This window comes from Papio anubis, chromosome X, assembly GCF_008728515.1.
Source record: "Papio anubis isolate 15944 chromosome X, Panubis1.0, whole genome shotgun sequence".
In the NCBI taxonomy this organism is placed as follows: domain Eukaryota; kingdom Metazoa; phylum Chordata; class Mammalia; order Primates; family Cercopithecidae; genus Papio; species Papio anubis.
Genome location: NC_044996.1, coordinates 69692377 through 69710239, shown reverse-complemented (window position 1 = coordinate 69710239; position 17863 = coordinate 69692377).

Here is a 17863-nt window from a genome sequence, read left to right as displayed (position 1 = left end):
TATGGACACTTTTACACTGTTGGTGGGAGTGTAAATTAGTTCAACCATCGTGGAAGACAATGTGGTGATTCCTCAAAAGGTCTAGAACTAGAAATACCATTTGACTCAGTAATCCCATTACTGGGGATATACCCAAAGTATTATAAATCATTCTACTATAAAGACACATGCACATGTATGTTTATTGTGGCAGTATTCACAATAGCAAAGACCTGGAAACAACCCAAATGCCCATCAATGTTAGACTGGATAAAGAAGATGTGGCACATGTACCCCATGGAATACTATGCAGCCATAAAAAAGGATGAGTTCATGTCCTTTGCAGGGGCATAGATGAAGCTGGAAACCATCATTCTCAGCAAATAACACAAGAACATGAAACCAAACACCACATGTTCTCACTCATAAGTGGGAGTCGAGCAGTGAGAACACATGGACATAGGGAGGGGAACATCACACACCGGGGCCTGTCAGGGGGTGGGCGACTAGGGGAGGGATAAAATTAGCAGAAATATCTAATGTAGGTGACAGGTTGATGGGTGCAGCAAACCACCATGGCACGTGCATACCTATGTAACAAAACTGTACGTTCTGCACATGTACCCCAGAACTTAAAGTATAATAAAAAAGAGGCAAGAATTTTTAACAGACACCTCACCAAAAATATATACAGGTGACAAATAAACACATGAAAAGTTGCTCCACATAATATGTCATCAGGAACACACAAATGAAAACAGCAATGAGATACCGCTACAAAACAATTAAAGTGGCTATAATAAAAAAGACTGACAGCAACAACTGTTGGTAAGAATATGGAACAAAATCCTTGTAGCAATAGACATACAGGAATATGGTCAGTTGATCTTCAACACAAAAATAATAATCTAGACACAGACCTTATAATTTTCACAAAAATTAACTTAAAATGTATCATGGACCTAAATATAAAATGCAAACTATAGAACTCCTAGAGGATAACATAGGAGAAAATCTAGATGAACTGGGGTATAATAATAACCATCTAGATACAAATCCAAAATCACAATCCATGAAGGAAAAAAAAATCGATAAGCCATACTTCATTAAAAATTAAAAATATACACATTGGTCGTGGGAATACAAAATGGTACAACCTCATTGGAAGAACCTTTGGCAGCTTGTTACATGACTAAACATACTCTTACCACATAATCCTACAATTAAATTCGTTGGTACTTCCACAAAAGTGTTGAAAACTTATATCCACACAAAAATCTGTACAGAGGTTTTTGTAGCAGCCTTATCCATACTTGCCTAGACTTGGACGCAAACAAGATGTCCTTCAGTAGGTGAATGGATACGTAATCTGTGGTAAACCGTAGATAATGGAATATTATTCAGCACTAAAATATGAGCTATGGTGGCATACAAAGACATGAGAAAACCTTAAATGCATATTACTAAGGGAAATAAGTCAGTCTGAAAAAGCTACATATTATGTAACTTCATTTATATGATATGTTAGAAAAGGCAAAACTATAAAGACAGTAAAATGATCAGTGTTTGTAAGAGGATGGAGGAAGGATGAGATTAACTGGCATATCACATAAAAGTTCCAAGGAAGTAAAACTATGCTGTATAGTTCTACAATGTCAGATACAATTCAAATTCCTGTACATGATATGTATACATTTGGCAAAACCGACAGAATGGGCAACGCTATTATGGACTGAATTGAATTGTATTAGTTGCAAAGTTCAATTTTGAAGCCCTATTATACTGTATTTAGAGACAGTTTATTTAATAAGGTAATTAAAGTTAAATGAGGTATTAAGAGTGAGGCTTAAATATGATAGGATTGATGTCTTTATAATAAGAAGAGGAGGCACCATATTTATCTGTTTGTTTCTCTCTCTCTTTCTCCATGCAGTCACAGAGAAAAAGTCATGTGAGGACACAATGAGAAGGTGCTATCTGTAAGCTGAGAAGAGAAACATCACTAGAAACCATCCCTGCTGGCACTTGATCTTGACTTTCAGCTTTCAGGACTTTGAGAAAATAAGTGTATGTCGCTCAAACCAGTTCATCTCTAGTTATTTCGTTATGTCAGCCTGATCAGAATTAGAAAAGCACTAATAGTAAACTATAAGGTAAACTGTAGGCTTTGGGTAATGATGTGTCAATAGATTTATCAGTTGTAACAAATGTACCACTGTGGTGTGGGACATTGATAGTGCAGGAGGTTGTGCATGTGTGGGCTGTGTAGGGGCAAATCATATATGGGAATTCTCTTTCCATTCTATTGAATTGTTCTAAGAACTTAAAACTGATCTATAAATAAAATATATTTAAAAAATTAATTTTTGATCATATTAACAGAATAAAGAAAAAAATCATATAGCCATGTCAATTTATGCAGAAAAATCATTTGACAAAATTCAACTTTTATTTATAATAAAACTTCTCAGCACCCTACAAATAGAAAAAAACTTCTTTCATCTTAAAAAGAACCTATACAAAACAAGTAGACAAGTAAGCAAACATAAAGCTGGAATTACAGAAGGCACAGAAATCCAGTCTCACCTCTTCTATCCAACATAGTAGTGGAAGTTCTTGCCTTGCCAGTGCAATTAGGCAAACTGGAAAAAAAAAAAAATTAACACAGAATGGAAGGAAATAAGCTATCTCTATTCAGAGACCACATGATTATCTACATATAAATATCAAGGAATGTGCTCTAGAGCTCATAGGACTATCAGAAAAACTTTAGCAAGTTTGGCAGATCCAAAATCAACTCATAAAATCAATCATATTTCCATATAGAGTAGTGAAAACTAGAAAGTGCATTAAAAATTATGTAATCCCATTTATAATAGCACCCCACAAATAAAATATTTAGGTAGAAATCTAACAAAATATTTGCATGATCTGTATATTGAAGATTTAAAAATGCTGGTAAAATATATTTTAAAAACTCTAAAAAGGCATATCAGGTTCATTAAATAATACAATAAATCAATATACTTAAGGCTTTATTTCTTTCCAAATTGAGGTATAGACTAAACACAATTTCACTGAAAATTCTAGCATACATTTTATGTTAGACGAATTCTTTTAAAAATTTATATAGAAAGGCAAAGGATTAAAAAAGCATAATAATAATTAAAAAATAAATTTAGATGGCTCATACTATCCTATTTTAATGCTTATGATAAAGCTACAATAATAAATACAGTGCGGCATTAGTGAAATAATAAACTCATTGATAAATAGAACCAAGTGGAGTTCAGAATTGGACATAAACAAATATGGCCAATTAATTACTGACAAAGGCACAAAAGCAATTCAGTAAGTTGAGTATCTTCTTTTTCAATAGATGATATTAGAAGAATTAATTATGTGCAATAAAATACCTCAACTGAAATTTCACTCCTGGGTTTCATAGAAGTGTTCTCAGATATAACAACTAATGCAAAATACATAAAAGAAATAAAATAAATTTACATTCATTGACAATAATAATGTTCCCTCTCAGGAAAACATAATTTAAAAAATGAGAAGACAAGCCTTAGACTAGAAAAAAAATTGCTAAGCATATATCTAATAAAGCAATTGTATTCAGATTATATTGATAACATGATAAGAAAATAATCCAGTTTTTAAATAAGTAACAGATTTTAAAAGATATTTCATCAAAGAAGATACATAGATGGCATAAAAGCACATAAAATGATTAATATTGCTAATCATTAGAACATGCAAAGAAACCATTTTAAGTTATCCCTATGCACATTAAAATGATTAAAACTTAAACATAAAATTAACAATACTAAGTGTTGGTAAGGTTTAGGAGCAATTCAAACTTTTGTATATTTCTGATCGAAATGCAAAAGAACACAGCTACTTTGCAAAAGTAATTTAGATATTTCTTATAAATAAAGTTAAACATGTATTTACTTTATGACACAGCAATTCCATATCCAGGTATTAGCATAGAAAAATAAAAATGTATTTGTACACAAACCTGCATATGAATATTTATAACAGCTTGGCTATAAATTCCAAAAACTAGAAACTACTGTCTTTCAAAGGGTGAATAAATAAAAAACTGGTACATTTATATAGAGGAATATTACTCAGCAGTAAAGAGGGATGGATTATTGATACATGCAATAACATAAATGGATCTCAGAAGAATTATGCTGAGTAAAACAAGCCAATCTCAAAATGATATTTATTAATCACTTTAATTTATATGACTTCAGGGAAAACACAAAACTAAAGTGATAGAAAACAAACTGGTCAGTGGTAGCCTGGAAATAAATATAGGGGACGGGTTTTAATACAAAGGAGCAGCATAAAGACAATTTTTGGGATAATGAAACTGTTTTCTGTCTTGATTGTGGTGAGGGTTGCATGAATCTATAAATGTGATAAAAATGCATAGGACTCAGCACACAAAAAAGTCAATTTCCGTCTATGCAAAAGTTGTAAATAGTAATAATACATACTGGATTTAGAGACTTGTTCAAGTGTTCACTCTTCTAAATGGAATGGAATGTTTTTCAGCCCAAATCTAGGAGATTCTAATGTATATTACAACCTTCTCTGGCACAGAGGAACTCTATGGTTTGGCCAAGATAACCTAATGAAATTTAATGCTAGAATTTATGGCTTCTTAGTTCTAGAATTTATGGATCCTTATTTATAGCACAAAGAATCTTCAATATGTTATACTGCCTGTCATAACATTTGAGAAGAAAGATTTCATTATAATCAGGCCAATCCTTGATCAGTACTCAGAATTTCCTGAAAAACGATTGCATAAATATCCAACACTCAGATAACTCAAAGCTTAAGTGCAGTAATATCTCAAAGTCTTTTCTATAAATTTCTATAGAAGTTTTAAAAGATGCCATGGGATTAGGTGACATCAGCAGCGTGGCAGACCAAGAGATTACCAGCCTTCTTTCCTCACACAAAGAACACAGATCAGAATACCTCTCTAAAAAATCTAATGACTATTTGAGAAGCTACAGTGATCAAGCCACTGCAAAATCAAGAAGATATTCCTATGAAAGAAAGGGGAAAATGAAAGGCATTTGAAGTGCAAGACCATGTGTTTCCCGCCACAGCATAGTGTGAAACAATGAGAAGGTAATGTCCTACATGAGGACTCTTCCTTCAGTATAGAAATGCATCTGATGTTAAGGATTAACTGGTGGCTTATCCAAGGGAATAATTTCTGCTTTTCCTTACTCAAAGCACTTGAAGGACTAGTGCCAGAGTTTGGAGCCACTGAAAGCAGAGGTGACTATGCAGCACATTTTGAGCTTAAGTTATACAGATAGACAACAGGTGGAATAAGATATGGGAAAACTTTGGAAATCCTAGAACCTTCAGCTGCGCTGATTGTTGAGGGGCTTCCACAAATAAAGACAGTACACAGAAACTGTGAGAGGTGGTTGCTTTCCAACTGCCCAAATAATCATTAAAGTTTACAAAGCATACAAGGAAACAAGAAAATATGGCTTAATCTAAGGGGAAAAATAAAATTCCAGAAGCTGACATTAAATAAATGCAGATCTATGAGATACCTGAGAAATAATTTCAAATGTGTCAAATATGTTAAATAAGCTAAAAACAAAGACAGATAACTAAATGAAATCAGTAGAGCTATGCATAAAAGTAAAAATATCAACAAGGATAAAATGCAAAAATCATCAAAGATTCTGGGGCTGAAAAATATAAACATTTAAATATAAGAAAATTACTGAAAGAGTTCAATACAGAATTGGCAAGACAAAAAAAAAAGAATAAGTGAACTTGAAGACAGGTCATTTGAAATCATTGAGTCAAAGGAGCAAAAATTAAAAAAAAAAAAGAAGGAAAGCAAAGAGCCTAGGGGAATTACGGGAGACTATCAAGCATACCAATATACACATTGCGGATTCCCAAAAGAGAAACAGATAAATAGAAGGACAGCATATTTGAAGAAATTACAGTTAAAAACTTCACAATCTACAGAATTAGACATGGAAATTCAAAAATCACAAATAACTTAAACTGGAAAAAAATCCAAAGAGAACTACAAGACAAGTTACAATCAAACTATAAAGTCAAAGACAAAGAGAGAAGCTTCAAAGAAGCAAGGAAAAAGTTATTTGTCATGTACAGCAGAGCTTCCCTTTCATGGTAAAGCACCTTTTATAATAGAAACACTCAACAAAGTAGGAATGGAAGAAAGCCATCTTAACATAATAAAGGCCATTTATAAAAAGCCCACAGCTAATATCACACTTCATAGTGAAATATTAAACGCTTTTGTTTTAAGAGCAGGAACAAACCAAGGATGCTAACTATTGCTTCTTCTATATAACATAATATAGGAGACCCTAGACACAATAAATATGAAAAAAAAAGGGGGGGGAAAGGCATCCAAATAGAAAGGAAGGGGTAAATATTTTTTTTTCTATTTGTAGATGAATTGATTGTATATGTAGAAAAGTCTAAAGATTCAACACCAACAGCAATGTAAAAATTGTTAGAACTAATAAATGCATTCAGGAAAATTGCAGGATACAAAATGAACACTCAAAAATCAGTTACGTTTCTATACACAATGAACAAACTGAAAAGGAAGCAAAAGCAATTTATTTATAATAGCATCAAAAAGAATACAATTATTAAAAATAAACCTAACTGAAGAAGTGAACGACTTGTACTATGAAAATAAGGAGCATTTCTGAAACAAATTTTAAAAGATGAAAACAAATTTTAAGAAAATCTCATCTTCATAGATTGGCAGTCTTAATACTAACATTTATCACTGCACAAAGTGATCTACAGATTCAGTGCAATCCCTATCAAAATTCCAAAAGGATTTCTTGCAGAAATAGAAAAATTCATTCTAAATTGTGTATGGAATATCAATTAATCCCAAATAGCCAAAGCATTTTTTAAAGAACAAAGTTTCAAACACTCACACTTTCTGATTCTAATACTTTATACAAAGATGCAATAATGAAAAAAAGTGAGGTGCTGTCACAAATACAAGCAAACTGACAAATGGGGTGCAATAGAGAGCACAGAAACAAACCCTTGTATATATGGTCAAATGCTCTTTGACAAGGAGGCCAAGATAACTTACAGGTAAGAGAACATTCTCTTCAACAAATATTGTTAAAACTATACATTCTTATGCAAAAATTATAGTTAAGATTTTATTATACATCTTGAACATAGACTAACTAAACTAAAAAAAAGAAAAGCTTAAAAGACCTAAGTAAAAGATTTAAGGCTCTAAAATTTTTAGAAGAAAAAATATGGGGGAAGCTTCATGATATTGAATTTGACAATTATTTATTGCATAACAGCACCTACAGGCCAATAGGACAGGCAACAAAAGCAAAAGGAGTCAAGTTAGGACTACATCAAATTCAACTTTTTTCATCAAAGGATACAATAAACAGTGAAAAGGCAATCTATTAATTGGGAGATAGTATTTGCAAATCATATACCAAATTAGAAATTAGTTTGCAGAATAGATAATAATCTCTTGCCACTCAACAACAAAACATAAATAACACAATTTAAAAATGAGCTGAGGACTTGTAAAAATATTTCTCAAAAAATTATATACAACTAGTCAACACGTATATGAAAATATGCTCAACATCACTAATAACCAGATAAATGCAAATAAAAACCACAATGGTTTATTACTACATACCCATTAAGATTTCTACCACAAAAAAATAGAAACAGAAAAAACAGAAAGCATTGATATCTGAACCCTTGTTCATTACTAAGGGAAGGATAAAACTGTGCAATCACTATGGAAAACAGTATGGAGATTCCTCAAAAAATGTTTTAAAAACTACAATTAGATCAGCACTACCATTTTTGGGTATATTTCCAAAATAATTGAAAACAATCTTTTGAAGATGTATTTGCACATTTATGTCCACGGCAACACTAATGACAATGATTTTTTAAGGGAAATTTTAGTCCTAGGCCCATCTGTGCACTTCCTTATAAATTCCAATTTTAGTAAATAACCCTGTTAAGTCAGTTTAGCAACTCCCTCACCCTTATTGATAACTAAACATCTTCAATATATGATCAGGTTCCTCACCCTCTAACATTCTTCAGGAGATGTCTGATTACCCTGGCTTGTCATCAGCAAAAATCCTGTTATGTAAGTTTAGCTAGAATTCCAATTATTCCTGATGTTTTCTCTTAGTAATTTTTTATCCATTGACCCCAACCTTGCTTCTTGGCTCTAAATTCCCACTTGCCCATGTTGTATTAGGTGTTGAGCCTAACTGCTTTCTCCCACTGCAAAATCCCATTGCAGTGGTATCTATTTATTGTGATGATCTTGAATAGAGTCTGCCTTACCATGTTTTAACAAGTATAATTGATTTTTTTTTTTTTTTATTCTGAGTGTTCACGTGTGAAACCTTTGTCATTAGTCCTGACTGATTGATTGGAGATTCATTGGTGAGTCAGACTATTGCTCTGAATAAATGTCCATTGGACATGGTAATTACAGATTTTTTAATCTTAAGAATTCTAATGTACTCCTGAAGCTGGTTTAGAGTTCCAGGTTTCTTTGAATGGTACTTTCAGGGCTAGCAGTTCTTCTTCTTGGGTCTTTTTCTTGAGTCAGAATTATTCCCTGACTCCTTGGGCTGGAGATCTCTTCTTTCTAGTCGTCTTTGAGACTTCTATTTTCTCCCTACTGGACCATGCTGCTCCTATGTGAACTTCTCTGTCACATGAAACCTCTCTTTTTGAACCCCTGTTGACTAAATTATCCACCATTTCTGTCTACCTTCTTCTTGTTGGCATAATTTTGCACTCCAGTTTTCAAGAATACTTGGAAATGTCTTATTTCAAACCCCTTCCTCCTCCATATCTCTGTGCACCAGTGCCAAACTGTTTTTTTTGTTTTTTTGTGTGTTTTTTTTTTTGCTTTCTAGATCCTGCTCAGTTACTTGAACTTCAGTACTACGCTTTCAAGGCGCTCAAGATCCCATAAAAGCAACTACCTGAGACCAAAAAGAAAATAAGAAGCTGTTTGAAAACAAAACTATGTTTTGTCCACTCAGAGGAGTTTTGGATGAGTATGAGAAGTATGAGTTTTAAATGAGTATGAAAGTATGAGATACTTTCCTACCTTTGGATTATATTGTCAAATTAATTTATAAAATCCATTTAAGGAGTTCTATTTAGATTGGCTAGAAAACAAATGAGCATCAAAGGAATTCTATTTAGATTTGCTTGGAAATAAATGAGCACTTACATACATTAAGTATTCCTAAAACTCTCGAAAGTACAAAAGCCCAAGTGCTTTTTAAGTTTATGTGATCTGAATAATTTTTGGTAAATAAAGCTAGTTTTTAAATTGTCAGTAAATAAATGTTGGGGTCCGCATGTTTCCTAAACAAAGGAATGAACACACAAGATAACACAAGACAAGACAAACATGGCGGCCGCGCTGAATGGCGCGCTCCGCTTTATTTTATACAGTCGTTTGTGGAATGTTGCCAAGTCACAAGACACATTGTTGTTTTTCTGACCTTTCCCTGACTTTCTGGATTTTCAAGATGTTTACATATAAACAGGCCCCCAACGCTCTGCTTCGTTTACAAGAGCAGGACTTATTGGAAACGCCCTGCTTCGTTTGCAAGAGCAGGACTTGTCAGGAACGCCCTGCTTCGTTTGCGAGAGCAGGACTTATGGGGAACACCCTGTTTGTGAGCACGTAGTCCTCTACATTTCCCCTTTCCATATTTACAAGTTTGAATTTCTTTTAAAACCATCATTACATGTTGGGCTCGCTGGGATTCGGTGTTTGCCCTTTGGCACCGTCTCCAGCAGACTGAAAAATGACAAAGGCAAGAACAACAATCAATACATTACTAGAAACAGAGGTCAGCAAAGTTTTTACAGGACTCATAGGGCTCAAAGACATCAAACTTTGTGCAATACCAGTCATCAAATCTGCACCAGTCAGCAACGGTAACTGATTGCAAAATGTTTCAGAAATGTTCTGTGTTAATTCTTGTATTTCTAGGGAAAGATTATTATGACCAATTAAAAGTCTCTTTATCTGAGTCCAAATATGTACAGTGCTGTTAAAAGGAACAGGAGTAATACAAACTTGGGTAGTGTTCCAATCACATTTCAACAAAGCTCGGGTATTCAACACTGTTAGCTGATCTCCCAACCAAGAAACCACTTGTTCCAGATTATCTACTCGTTCAGTCAAATGAGCATCTACGTCTCGTTGCTGCTGCCACAACAAATGTGATTGTTCATGCCATTGTTCCACAAATTCTGCATTTTGTATATTCTGGTGTAGAGCTAATTCAGCAACAGCGGCGGTGGAAGCAATTGCTACAAGTCCTATCATTGCGGTCACGACGATTCCAACCATCCTCCGACTGCGGTGGACAAAGATCACCCATAACCTTAAATTTGAAGTAACCCCAGCAGATTCCTCCAGAACGTGTGGGATTTACAGAGTAATAGGTTTGCCTGGCTCTTAGTATGCTCAAATGGAATAAGACTCCACGTTCCAATTATTATTCCACCAAAGTAGTATTTATACAACTTAAGAATGTACAATTGTTGCCACAGTTAACTACCCTATATTATTATCCCATTTAAAATTCCTGCATCAGCTTAAAGTAAGGCTTCTTGCGTACAGTAACATGTCTAGAGACTATTTCCATTTTGAAGATATCTGGAAAGGGTTAGCAATATTAGTATGATTTAGGACATGTTCCGTAGAAAGTGAACATTAGTTTACCAGCAGCTAGCAACTTCAAATATGACCTTGTATTTGTAGGAGTATTATTAGCCGTAAATATGCTTAAAAGGGTAAATGGAAACCTACCATCATGCACCAAATAATAGTTTCATTACCATCTGCAGAAATGCTGTGATTACCTTATACCAGCACGGGACTGACATGGCTAGTTAGTCTGAAATCTCCTTAGCACACTCCAATCTGTAACAAAGTATTCCTGACTTTTCCCTTTTACTTCTATAGCACAGCAATCTGTGGCCCACTACTTCTACATCTAGTCCCACTCTAGTTGGAAACTTACCTCGGACCCATCAAGGGATAGAAGGCATAGAAGATAATGTACTTGGCAGAGATTTCAAGTAGAAATATTGCAGTATGATTATACTTGAAACTTTTGAGAGCCACAATACCAATAATCATAATCAAAAGGCAGGAATATATGACTATAGTTATAGCAAACAGCCCAAACCTCATGAAAAGATGCAGACAATCGCAGCGGACTATACCCCCAAGACATATAGGTAACCATGGCCCCGGGAACAGGTGCTTGGTGTTTGCGGCGGTGTCTGAGGGTTCCGGGATCCTGTAGTTTAAAGCCTTGATAGCATCAAAGCAGTAATCATTAGTAAATGCTGGGACCTCTGTCCCAGGCCACACCGCCTTGATATAAAGGGTGGGAAAAGGAATATAAGCCAACCCAGTATGCCATTCTCAACTGTACCTGACAATTTACCACGGCCAGCATGAACCAAAGTCAGTAGAGGTTTTGGGCTGCCAGCTTGTTGAACAAACTTTGAAAACCTATTAACTGACTCTGTAGTTATCCCCATGTCGGGGCTCTGCACGAGTTCGAGGTAGATGTTCTCTAGGCGCTCAGATTTGGCTCTTGGGATTCCTTCAGGAATATTAGGATCAGCTCGCCGTGGCGCTGTTTCAACCGTCGAGGATGGAAGCCCACTCGTTTTCCGGCACCTGTCTGCAGTTGAAAGCATAGCCTTTCAGCCCCATTATAAAACTTTTCCTTTTAAATATTTCCGTAAGATAATACACCCACAGATTACTGTTTGTGGCTTTTCTAAGGCTGTTGAAAATATTTCACCCTTTTCTGCAGACTGCTGTAATTGGCGCCAATGGTTGAGAAATTTAAAGTAAAGGGCTTTTCCAGGGCATTTGATGTTTGAGGAATCTCACCCATCTCCCTTTTTGCTTTAAAGTTGTAATTTTAAAATTAGCATTGGCTCTTTCAATAATTCTTGACCTTGACTGTTAAATGGAATACCAGTGGAACCGGATGTGGTGTAGGGAAGGAAGGCAGCCAATTTACGAGAGCAATGCATAGGAGCATTATCAGTTTTAATTCAGCGAGGACTCCCCATGGCTCACAAAACAAATAAATAAATGAAGTAATAACAAGTCAACCTTTCAGAAGGTAATAGTGTAGCCACTGGAAATGTGACCACATCAATAGTAAGTGAACATATTTTAAACAACCAAAGGAAGGAACATAAGTTACATCCATTTACTTAAAATCGTTTTAAATTGAATGCCTCGAGTTAGCACCTGGACTTAAAAGGTGCAATAATAGGAGGCACAGGTGGAGGCAGAGCTCTGACAAAAGCGCCCAGGCTTCTCAGCTGGCGTGTTAATAGAAAATCCCTGCGTTATAAATCTAAACTATTAAGTATGATATAGTTGGTGCTCATCACAGGCCCGTTGGACACTACCCAATAAAGCTAAGGAATCAATGTGCCAAGATAAGGAATCCTAGCAAGCTGAATAAGGGAACAAAGATGAGTGATAAAAGAGGCAATGAGGGAAATGGAAGTTACAAATAAAAAGAAAATAATTTTATAGGAGTTTAAGAAAAATAATGGTAAAGTCTGAAATATATTTAAGTTACATGGCAGCATGTGGGAATCACTAACTATATTACAAAGGGGTTTGAGGCCAGTCTTATAGAACCATGGGGGTAAAAGGATCTCCTTGTTGCTTTTTGGATTCAAATGGATAGTGAAATTTTTGAATTGTCTGGGAAGTCAAATTATCCAGCCTTTCCATTGCTTGAAGCATCAGTAAAAGGAGTGGGACCTTTAACTGGAGTGTAAAGGGCTAGGATACCTATATGGCAGTAAAAAGTATTATTGCAGAGAAAAAGCAAACAATTTATTACTAGAGATAATGCTGAGAAAAAGAACCAATGCTCTCAAGCATAAACCACCTACTTAACCCTCATGAGTTCCAGCAGAGATTCAATGTATTGATTAGATAATCGAAGGTAATAATTTTTTACAGGAGTCCAGCACCAGAAAAACTGACGAGCTCGATGTCATCCTTTAATAATTAATTCAACCAATTTATCAATATATATGAGTGAAGACCTGTAATAAGCACAATAGCCAAAAGCTCATATCAGAATATTACTATCTTAAAGACATAAAAACAGCTGCGTGAATAGAATGAAAAAAGACACAGCAAAGTGGAAAGGTGGGTATGCATAATCAAAAGTGGGGCTGGGTGGGTTCTGTTCTGCAGATGACAGTTCTTCTGGCTGCTGCAGGTAGGTCACGGGTTGACTACCAATTGTTTACGGCTCCTGGATCGGTTAATGGGGTGCAAATTTTCCTTTTTTTTTTTTTGTAGAGACCGACACGGGAGGTTGCAGAGTCGCCAGGTTCAATGCCCCTCGGCAGTGTTCATAACTAAATTCTTCGACCTTAAGTCTTTCTTTGAATGTATACTATTCCCACTGAAAGCAGGAGTTGCTAGTTTTGCTAATTGTGGCTTGAGGCTTGTGGACAGTGGCTAAGGTTTAAAGGATTCAATAGCCCATTTTAGACATCATATTTTACAGCAGCTGAAGAAAACATGAGGGAATGCTTAAAACTTCAAATTATTTATGTAAAAGATCCGGCCCAAAGGTTATTAGTAATAGGAGCAATATAAAGAACACTTTTCCTTATTTGTCTTAAAATTCCCTTACACAGCTCAGGGGGCTCGACAGTTTGGCAGGCAGGCTATAAGAAGCAGTACCTGGGTGAATGGAGTAACCCGTGCTCGTTTTCTTTCTCCAATGATCAGGCCATTTCAGGCCAAACATTATTATATACATTTTGCTCCTGGAGTCAGCTAAGCCTCAAAAGTATCCATTAATTTACAATGAACATAAAGATTTTGATCAGAAACTAAAGTTTCCCAGGAAAACAGTTTTCCCGAGTACTATGAGAACCTCCTTGACGAGACGCATCTCAGTGGGAGGGCCAGTAAGGGGCGATTGTGCGGTAGGTGCATCTGGAGGCGCCATTATGGAACATACCATAATAAGAAATTTCATCAATAAAATCAGGATCAACCGTCCCTGGGACCACCATTAACCGCGCAGCGTTGCTGCTTTAACCTGGTAAAGTCCTACATGTCCTTTAGCCGAGGACACACCTCAGTAGCCAACTTATATATTCCTCTATTAGGAATGAAGTGTAAAGGTTGGACAATAGCTGAGTCCAGCGGCGCCTCTGCCCAGTGGCAACTTGCTCGGCGAGGAAACTGGGGTAGGAGTAAGATGTCTTTAAGGAGGGACTCGAGTCATTCCTTGATGTGCATAAACCATTGCTCACGCACAAGTGGTACTGGGGTAGGCCTGCATTGTTGTAGTTATTTAGGGCCCCAAGCCTGCGGGCCCGGCTTTCTGACACGAGAGGGTGACAGTACATTCCATGGATTTTGAACAGCATTCGGTAGTCCAATGTCGAGCCGCACCACATTATTTACACACATAAATAGATAGTGAACCTTTTTTTCTTTTTGGGGCAGAAGAGCCTAATTTTTTCTGGCATTCCTTTTCCAAAATGACCAGGTTTCCCACATTATTAACGCATATGCCTTGTTTAGAATTGCCTTTTAAAGCCTTAGAAGTGCCCCAGCAAACAAATTGAGCATTATAAATAAAGCTCCTCAACACCTGCACAAGCCAGATGTATTCAGCTAAATTCAAGCTCCACTGGCTTTTAGAGGACGCAGCCAGTTGCAGCCTCCAGGATTGCTTTTCATAAAAGCCAAGGTATCCAAAGAATTTTAGCAACCCAGGGGCCTGAACCTACAGTCTTTAATACAGATGCAGCTCCAGGCTAGCTCCTTGTAGGATCTTTGCAAAGATAAAGAAGTTTACCACTATTCCAGCCGCGAGTCCACGCTTTTTTATAAAACAAGGCACACAATGTGGAGTGAGAACAATATCATCTAAGGCCTGCCTGAGCATTAAGAGTGAAGTATTGTCCTGAACCATTGGCTGCTCTTCAGTAGAGTCCTGGGGATTTCGCATAGCATTTTTCTAGCTTATACTCTTGCTTTTTTACACCACCAACTTTTAGTGGAAACCATTCGCGAGCGATCCAAGGACAACCTACCATCCCTAGCATTTCCCAATCCAATAGGAAGAGAAGAAGAGGAATCAAGAAAAAACCAAGACAAACGGTAGTTGAGGTCCATAATTAGAAATTGCAGCTTCCATTTCTTTCAAAATTTAAATTGTAGGGGTGTAAAGTCACATTCTGGCACCGTTGCAGGAATGACATTGGTATTAGGGCTGAAAGCAATAGCCAGAGTGTTATTAGGGAATAAATCTAATTCCTCAAGATCACCCTTTTTCCTTTTATTCCTTCTTGCACTACTCCTACAGGAAAACCCTACAGGCAAACGCCAGGCAAAGAGAAACCCTGACCTGACATAGGCTGGAAACCTGACCTGACAGGCAAGAGGTTGGAGGTGGAGGCAAAGGGAAATCCCTTTTGGCAGAAGGGAGAGAGTGGCAGGAGAATATAGCAGAGACTGGGAGAGGAAACAGGAACAGAGGTTGTCTTTTGCGGTGCGGCTGGCTGTTGTAGCATTAGGTAGCGGAGTCGAGGTGCAAATGCCGGGTCGGAGGGCGTGGCTCCTTCGTCCACCCATCCCTCAACTGCTAAGGCATAACATATTCCCTCTCTAGATCATTCCTCTCTAAAGCTTCAGATGCCTGCCATCCCTGTGTATCGCCATGCTCGAAGAGAGTCAGTTTCAAATATCTATTACCTGAATGACTGGAACTACACACCAAAGTCCACCAAAGTCAGAGGCATCATTTGCCCTGCGCTGATGAGCTCAGCAGTACTTTAACCACTTGTAACCATTCCTTTCCGTTGCTGCGCTTTGGTTTGATGTGTGAAACCAGTAGCAATGTTGTTGTTCAGCATGGACGGGCCAGTCAGGCTGAGGTCGGGTTGGGGATCAAGAGGCCAGAGGTAAAATTCCCCATAATGTATATGTAGTGCCGTAGGTCCCCTTTCTTTATTTACCTGCCTGGGGAATTGACCCCCTCCGGTTCCAGCGCCTTTCGTGGAGCCCGCAGTTCCTGCTTCGCTGCACGCAGATGTTGGGGTCCGCGTGTTTATAAATATAAAGGAATAGACACACAAGACAACATAGAAGACAAGACAAACATGGCGGCCGGCGCTGTGCACCTCAGCACAATATTTTACTCTGATCGTTTGTGGAATGTTGCCGTCACCAAGACACATTGTTGTTTTCCCCAGCCCTTTCCTGACTTTCCTGGATTTTCAAGATGTTTACATAAACAGGCCCCCAACGCCTAAACTTCGTTTACAGAGCAGGACTTATGGAACGCCCTGCTTCGTTTGCGAGAGCAGGACTTATGGGGAACACCCTGTTTGTGAGCACGTAGTCCTCTACAAATAAAGGCAAAAAAAATGTCTTCAGAATTATCAGCATTAAGTATACTGTAGACACATCTTTATTCTATCTGGATTTACTAGTCAAAGTATCTCTACTACTTTAAGATGAAAGATGAATAAAGTATGAGTTTAGCCAAAGAACAAATGTGCAAGTGAAACTGCCCTGTCCTTTAGTATATGATTATTAAACACAGCAGCAAAAATTTAAAAAAAAAAAAAGCTATGTATAATTTTTTTTTTTAGAATTCTTGCTTTCATGATGACTGCCTAACATGCACAGGCTATAAAAACTTGTAAAGAGGAAAATTATTTGCGATGATGGCTAGCTTTGCTAAAAGGCTCATGATATTTTCATGAGTAATTCAACATAATAAGTGAATTAAAATGTGTAAATGTGATAAAAATTTATAAATAAACTTTTCAACAACAATTTTTCCTTTCAAAATATATATCCAATTAAAAATAGTTTTCAAAATCTTTTTGGTAACTAACAACCTTAAAGGTATTGTAAATTAATTAAAGTAATAGGTATTTATTACATGTCTGGTTCATTTCTAAGAAAAATAAAATACTAAAATATTAATTGTTGAACATACATTTAAGTTTATCTCCTTTTGCTTTCTTAAAATTTACAGAAAAAGCTAAATATATTTTGGTCTGTTAATAAACATCAAAAATTATACTATATGTTTCTAAAAATTATAAAATAGTATTCATCTATACAATGTTGGTATTTGACAGTTCACAGATGCTTAGTTTATAGTTTTCATTAGAAATTACACTTGCTAAGTATTAAAACTTCTAAGTAATATATGAAATTAGAACTACTATAAATTACAAGTGAAACAACTCTCATGAAAAGTATACAAGGAAAATAAGAGGTGGTTTTGGTAAGGAATGTTTCAAAGTATGATATCTTTTCTGTTAAGGAAAAAAGAAATAATTAAATCTGTAAAATTAATAAAATGATAATTCTAATAAAGTAGAATGACTGATTGTTCCAAAGTAAGAAAGACAAAATGTAGGAGGCAAAAAAGCTGATGAATATGTTTTAAATGCTATAAATGGCTTACGTGAAGGCAATCTAAAAATAAATCTTGAACAATGAGATCACTTGGACTCGGGAAGGGGAACATCACACACCGGGGCCTATCATGGGGAGGGGGGAGGGGGTAGGGATGGCATTGGGAGTTATACCTGATGTAAATGATGAGTTGATGGGTGCTGACGAGTTGATGGGTGCAGCACAGCAACATGGCACAAGTATACATATGTAACAAACCTGCACGTTATGCACATGTACCCTAGAACTTAAAGTATAATAATAATAAAAAAATAA